This window comes from Crocodylus porosus, unplaced genomic scaffold (genome assembly GCF_001723895.1).
Source record: "Crocodylus porosus isolate Cpor-Errol unplaced genomic scaffold, CroPor_comp1, whole genome shotgun sequence".
Classification (NCBI taxonomy): Eukaryota; Metazoa; Chordata; order Crocodylia; family Crocodylidae; genus Crocodylus; species Crocodylus porosus.
The window spans coordinates 257,963,816-257,971,833 of NW_017728886.1; positions in this window are offsets into that span (position 1 = coordinate 257,963,816).

The following is an 8,018-nucleotide window of genomic DNA, read 5'->3' on the forward strand; positions in this document are numbered from 1 at the left end:
CGTGCACGCACACACACACACGTCCCCCCGGGTGTTGTCACACAGACTCACACCTGCACTCACACCCGAACGCAGCTGTTCTCTCCTGCACTGTACACGCGTGTGCACCCCCGCCCCCAGTACTGATATACGCATGGACCCCTCCCACCCTAACTGGCTGTGATGCCATGGGTGTGCTCACATACATATTTCCTAAGTATATACACACATACATACATATATATACACACACATATCTACACACACACACACACACACACACACACACACGGGAAAATATATGATATATTGGAAAATAAAGATAATATACTTCTCTGTATCTATATAGATATACAGATACATATATAATGTATCAGATATTTAATATTCCCCCATGCATAATATTTAATATTCCCCCATATGCATAATACTTTCATGTGTATGTATGTGTGTATATATCTCTCTCACATATATTGGAGACCTTCAAAGAGTTTCTCTCTATATATAGATACTTTTATTTTATAGATAGATAGATAGCTATATAGATAGATAGATAGATCTAAATAGAGATCCTTTTATATGTATGTAATGAAAATCAATATACAACAGAGAAATAGCTAAAGATAGATAGATAGATAGATAGATAGATACTTCAAAAAGAAGAATGTAGAGTTTCTTTTTGAAGGTCCAGATATGGAAAAAGTAATCCATAATACATATTTCCATATCTGGACCTTCAAAAAGAAACAACCCAACCCTGCCGGTTGTAGAGAGGAAGACCCGCAGAGCTGCTCCATCGGGCTCTTGTGTCACCCACGGGTCTTCCCGGCTCCAGGACTCTGCCACAAACCCCAATTTGCAAGAGACTACCTGGAAGCCAGGTAATAAAATGTTAACACGGTTTATCGGCTTTTTGACTTTCACAGCCACCACACCTGTTGTTACACAAATGAATACAACTGCTTTAAAAAAAATATCTAGCAGGCAGCAGGAAGAGGTGCAACATTACTTCACGCGTTGAAGATCAGCAATGGAAATGAAATGATCTGATATCACCAAACTGTTATAAGCAAAGCAAATACATTAATAACCCATCTTATCTGAGCAGGAAAGGGATAGCCAGAGATGTGCATATTCCACTCCCAGCTAATGACTTGAGGGGTTGTTTGGACAACTCATTTACAGCTAAAATCACTGCTGGGACCTGAAAAGCTCTGATAATCAAGCCATTTATTCCCAATTTCTGTTCTGCCTCGGTAAAATGGGAACGGTGCCTCCCGGCATCACAGGGAAGCAATGATGATTAGTCAAGATAGTGTCGTGCTTTGAAAATAGAGGAATGCTACTGACAGCGAGTGCTAAGTCAACCTTCAATCCCCCTGTACATGGGAAGCGGAGAAGGAAGAATTTATTGCTGACCAATTCATCAGTTTCATGTTGCAAAAGTGAATGTTCCTACCCAAGTGAGAAGAGTAAATTATTTTCATTGCAGGTGGTAAATTATTTCCATTATCAGAGGGTTGTGCCCACATTGAACAGCAGTGGATGAGGAATAGTCAAGTCTAACAGCTCGGATGGCTTTTATACCTCAGACAAGAGGAAAAGAGATGTTGTTAATGTTAAACTCAAAATTTAATTTCAGCTACAAATTTTGCAAGAAAGACCACCAAGCAATTTAAGCCCTAAATCTGACCGGCGCTAACTTGTTATTTTCTGATGGGGAAAGGTTTCCAGAGTTTTTCGATTCATTTTTAAAAGAAAAACTCCACTTTAATACAAGAAAAAGTTTAGCATTTCTCCTCTTCCATACACGCGCGCGTGCACACATCCTGGAACAACAACACAGACAGCCATTTTGAAGAACTTCAGCACAAAAGCGTGTTTTAAGACCAGTCGAGCCAACAATTCCAGGGGGGTTTTAAACTGGGCGCAAAGATAGGGGTGGTCCCAACATCATTGGTGGTGCTGATACAAAGAGCCCTGCTCCTCCACATGCTCTCTGCAAAACTCCCATTGCTGTCAGGGGGAACATTGCCAGATGGAGCACTATAGGATGTGAGTTGGCCGGATGAGGCATTATGCTCCATTATTATTATTTATTGCATGCTTCTGGCAGCATCCAACATGTAATAGCGTGACATCAACCTCTTCAACTGACACTGGAGGTCTCCAGAATCAGCCTCAACAATGTGAGATAAAGAGCCAGGAACTGGGGCTCAGACAGACCCTCAACCTCCATGGATCAGGCAGCAAAAGGGAGAGATTTGTGACATATTCTCCAGTGTCTTACACTAGGTTCCTTCCAATCCCTCTTCCAAGGAGCTTACAGTCCAAAGTCAGACAGAAAGCAGCCAGAGGTGGAAGGAAAGAGATGCATAGTAGCCAAAATGTTGTTTGGATACATCTTGAGCTGGGCGTTATAAATCAGCTAGATCCTTTCTGGGCGGACCTGCAGAAGCAGGTCTTTAAGACAGGCTTCAGTACAGAAATGCATTTTATGTTATCAACAACCTGGAAGAAAATATAAAGATTTTTGCCGGTAGAGATGTGTGGAGTTGTAAATAATAACGAAAGAAGAAAGAAACGGTGCATGTAAAGTGCTCTGGATCACTTGGTCAGCTCTATGCTAATAATGTTACAACAGGGGTGCTCAACCCCCAGCTCACAGATCAAATCTGGCCCGTAAACATGTGCCATCCAACTCATGAGATTCCCCTTGGGGGAAAGCAGTGGCAGATAAGTGCTGCTGTCCTGCTGCCAAATTTCCAGACCCATGGGGAGCCCTGCATGCTGGTTTGGTTGTGCTGGGCAAACTGGGGTGTTACAGGGCTGATGGGGGCCCTATGCTGCTGCAAGGAACTTGGCAGAGGTAGCACAGAGCCTGATCCTGGTGTTTGGGGCCCAATCCAGCCTGTGGAGCATTCGCACACCGCTCATCCAGCCTGAGGGGCCAAAAGATTGAGTACCTCTGTGCTACAGGATAGTGAAATCCAAGGTCATCCAGGAACAAAAGACAAAGGAGCGGGCACTGCACCCTGAAAAGCACTGACTTTCAAAACCATTTTGGGGTCCCTGCAGACAAGCAATTAAATGCAATGTTAGCAGAGTGCAGTGTTGAGAGAGCTAAAATATGACGGTGTCAGAAGCATTGCTAGGAGTACACAGGTGGAATTCTCTGTTTGCAGCCTTGGTAAAGCCACTAGTAAAATGCCATTTCAGTTTCAGTGTCCATACTTTAAAATATCTGCTGAAAAGTTAGTACAGACTGCTCGAAAGAATCATAAGAATGATACATAGGGGAAAATCTGGTGCTTAAGGGCTCCTTAACCTAGGACACAAAGGTACATCAAGTTCCACTTTCTGGAGACAGAAACTAGTCAGCTTCAAACTAGCAATAAGGTGCAATTTAACAGGGGGAGTTCTTTCTTTAACCATTTGACTCATTTCTCTGTGCTTCTCCACTAGCTCATCCGTCTCTGTCTTAATTAAACCTAACCTTTTCAAAGAATTGCAAAGCCATCCCCACCTGCCTTTCATCTCTCTTGATATCGAGAGATCAGCTCTCGATTCCACTTGGCCCATGATGGCAACCTGCATCACCCATTTGTTAGATTGCCAAATTTTCCAGTACTGCCCTTCATGCCTAGAGGGAGCTCCCCAGATGCATCCACAAAGGGCCCACATTATCACCCTTCAAACCCTCCTTAAAACGCTACTGTCCAAACATTTGGCAGCAGTTAAAACTGCCAGTGTGCTACACCTATGGGCCATCACACTAACCAATATGGCCACATTGTTTCCTTGTGCTCCTCCATCTGTTGGAGTTTATCAACTATCCCGTGTCTTATACTTAGTAGAGCATGGGACCTTGCTGTTTGTACAGGAACTAGGACGCTGCGCTCCTGCTGGAGCTCCTAGGATAATATAAATAGCCTACCAGTGAAACAATTTTCCAAGGGATGCGATACTTTCTGTAACATGAAGTCTTTAAATCGATGTTGCATGTCTTTTTTCTTTAAAAAAAAAGATATGCTGTAGTTTAATTAGAAGGACAGAGGAGGTCTGACCAGAGGAGAACAACAGTCCCTTCTGGCCTTAACCCACAGAAAAATACTCAGGAAGGATGTAGTGTGAAGTGTATTCAGGAAGTTGGCAAATGGCCATACATGCTCCTTAATTCTGTGCCACCTGGAAGTGAAAATCCATGAAATCCCAAGGCTCCTCAGAAAAAAAAGGGGGTAGGGAAGGAGTGAGAGCCTTCAGACTACTGACAAACTTCAGGAAAAGTTCCTTCTGCCACAGCCTGTGATGCACGCATGCAGAGATACAGACAACCACAGAGCTTCACAAACTACAGGGTAGGTAGGTAGCTGGGCAAGGCTGAGGGTCCTGATCCCAGGGATCCTGTCCCCTCCACTGCTTTCTGGGACATCATCCCTTACTCTTTATCTCCACCAGCTTTGCATGAGACTCAGCTGCCCCCCTGGAGGCCGTGCCCTTGCCCCTCTGTGCTGCCCTAGATGGAGGGCAGCCCATAGGGCTAATTTTGTTTTGATCACATAGAGCAGGAGTAACCAGGCTAAAAACAGCTCCATCTGACCACTAGAAAGTGACTTCAGCTGAAGAGAAAGAGTCACCAGGCCAGATCTGTGGCTGCATTTGAAAAGCACATGATTAGGTGGAGGGGCAAAAAGTCACTGGCATGAACTTCTCATTTTCATCCTTATCCTGCATCTAGGCAGGAGACTGCTCTAATTTGCACTGGGAATTGGCAGAGCCCTGGGAAGCCCCAGTCACACCACCCCAGACAAGCAATAGGAGAGATACCGCTAGAGGCACCTATGCCAGTTCTTTCCCACCATAGGATCCTCCTCACAAGACTGATCCTACCAGGACCTGGTATATCAGCTCGTGCTGTCAGCAAAACTGGGATATCTGCTTCCAGTTCCAACTGACTCCCTGTCTGCTAGTTCTGCAGAGTCCACTGGAAAGAGAAAAGGAAATAAATCTTAGCCTCTAGAAATTATGACTTAGACCAAAGAAATATATCAATAAACCATGACATTACACAGAATCTCAATCCCATTAAAATACTATCATAAGCCAGTCCAATGAGCCTCAAGCATTTGGCCCTACTTCAGTTATTGGATCATTTTAGCGGACCAGGGATGGAGCAACTGTTTTCACAGCCTTGCCCAGCCATTCTGCATGGTCCCTGCCCAACACCCATCCTTCAGGCCAGGGGCCAGTGCAAACTGCCCATCATGCAAACTCATTTTGAAAGCTGCATCTAGCAGCTACCAAAAAACTAAGCTGCAAGAAGAAGTCAGAGGGACCTCTGTTAACATATGGGAGACCTGGTGAAGACAGTCCCAGCTTGTGCTCTCTGGGTTTGGGAAACACAAACCCATGCCAATAGACAAGTAGGGGTCCCCCTGATGTGATGTGAGGCTGGAAGTGAATACGATGCCCCTTCCTGCACACCACATAAGGATTTGGCTAAGCTGAGGGTATATCCCAAAGAACGGATTTTCTAACCTCCCCAGGAACATCCAGATTTTAATAAAGCGGTGTGGCCAGGAAGGATGAGAACCAGATATGTTATTCCAAAGATGGAACAGGCAGCAAAGGAGCTCCTGCAGAGGCCTCCTTAACAATGGGAAGCATGGCCCTGCTTGTTCCAAGGGAAGCCCTCTCCAAGGCTGGGAGCAAGCAGGCTGCTTCTCACCTCAGCTAGGTGGCATGCCCTGGCAACAACTGCTTTTGCTCTGACCACAGCTACTACAGAGGAAACACCTTTCCCTTTGAATGCTACCAGTGCCTCGCAGACCACACAGCTGCGGCAGCATTATCCCCTCTACCAGCAGCACTAGGCACCAGGGTCAAAGCTGCTGCTTCACTGGGAGGGAGTGTGACAACATTTTTACAGCCTATCGAATGCCAGTATCCAGGCTATGGGAGCCCTGTTCACCCATTACACCCCAGTCACAGAGGACCTCTACCCACCAGTGCAGGGAGACCTCCAGCCACCAGAACCTCAAGAACCAAAAGGATGCCCATTCCCCAAGCAGCCACCCAGACTCTTACCAGAAGGGACCCATAGCTCACTCTAGCAGCTATCCAGCACCTACCTGATGATGACCTATCTACCCAGCATTAGATGACCTACCCGCCACTGTTTCCACCACCACACCACAGAATGACACCTGCCACCATAACTGCTGTAGCAAAGGGCAGCTATCAAGAGTGCTGCCCAGAGGAGCAAGATAAGTCAGCTGGCAGTTGGCCAGGTGAGGGGTGAAAAAAATGCATGCGGAGGAACAATGCATTCTGGATGGACAGGTGGATCATTTCATTCAGATGTCCTGGGACTGGGGCAACATGTGTTGCCAAATGTGATGAACTATTCTGGAAGGAAGCACTCGCTAAAACATTTAGCACATTAAGGCACTTTTGGTCACTAATAAACACACATTCAAAAATGTGTTTTGTAAGGATTCAATTATGTCAAAATCCAGCACCCCATAATGGCTTTCAAACCTGGCTGGCCTTTGAAGCGCCATAATCATTGCAGTTGGCCAGCCTGTGAAGATAATTAGCAGAATATTGGCAGGAAAAGAAAGTAGGACCCAGCCAAAGGAAAATCATCCTCCAACTAAAAAGCAAAATGGCACATGTTCTGTTGCTATAGACTCCTAGTCTGCTCCCAAAGGTCAATATCATTAGTGCCAATAAACAGCTTCGAGGCAGCAAGTAAAGTACCCTTTCATAAGCAGACCCCCTGAGAGGCCTCATTGAAGATGTCAGTAGCAATCGAGGCCAATGGAGGTAATTTGAAGGATGGGGCTAATACATAGATCTCTCCACAAGTAGTTGCTCAGGCTCTGGTTAAGACTATATAGGCTGAAAGATGTATAGATTCAGATCTCTGAAGTCTTTCATTTACGCATCCCCAACAGTATAACTTGAAATCTTTTTAGTAGGGTATTTTCAAAGTAAAACTGGTACTATTTAACTTGTGAGTAGTGGTTTCCTCTCAGTAGGCCCTCAAGTACTTTAAAAAGATGGTATAGTAAATATCATAAGTCCCATTTCATTCAAAAGGAAGAGTGAGACAGAGAAGGGAATTGATTTCCCCGCGCAGGCCAGTGCACCATCCAGCAGGGCAATAGTCCCTAAATGTTTGCACCAGTGAACTTCTGTTAACTCTCAAACTATCTTGCACCTTTCTCACTAACTTTTAACTGAAAACCTTTATAGAGGTACTAGCAAAATGCCCACCATGAATGACATTGGGGCCGGGGATGGAGACCAGCATCTGGCCCCATGCCCACCCCCTGCTGCTCTGGGTCCAGCCCCGCTGTCCCCGCTCCCATGGCCATTCTGGGTCTTGCCCTGCTCCCCCACCCCCCTGCTCCTGCTCTGGATCCTGCCCTGCTCCCCACCTCCTGCTGCCGCTCTGGGTCCAGCCTCACTCCCCGCCGCGCCGCGCACGACAGGGCATGGCACAAGGATGCACAGAAGTGGGGTAGCCCACGGCCGCAGGATGTGGCATGGGGAGCGGCCACAGCCCAGTGAGCACCCAATGGCTATGTGGCATGGGGAGCAGTTGGGTGTGGCGCAGGGCGCATGAGGGGTGCGGCATGCGGCTGCGTGGTGGGGGTGGCGCGCGGCCGCGGAGTGGGGCGGTGGCATATGGCTGCACACAGGGCGGGGCATGTGGCCACAGGGTGTGGCATAGGGAGCACCTGCCAGCTGTGGCTGTGTGGTGTGTGGGGAGGTGTGGCATAAGGATGTGGTGGGGGCCATGGGGTGTGGCATGGGGACTGCCTGTGGCTGCAGCCATATGGCATGGGGACTGGCCCCAGGGTGTGGTGTAGAGCACGCAGGGGCCGGGGGGGGGGGGGTGTGGAGGGGTGCATGGCCACACAGCATGGAACGGGGAGCAGCCATGGTGGGGAGATGGCTGTTGGCTGCGGCCGTGAGGCACGGGGGTTGGCCCTGGGGTGTTGCACAGGGTGTGTGGGGGGATGTGGTGC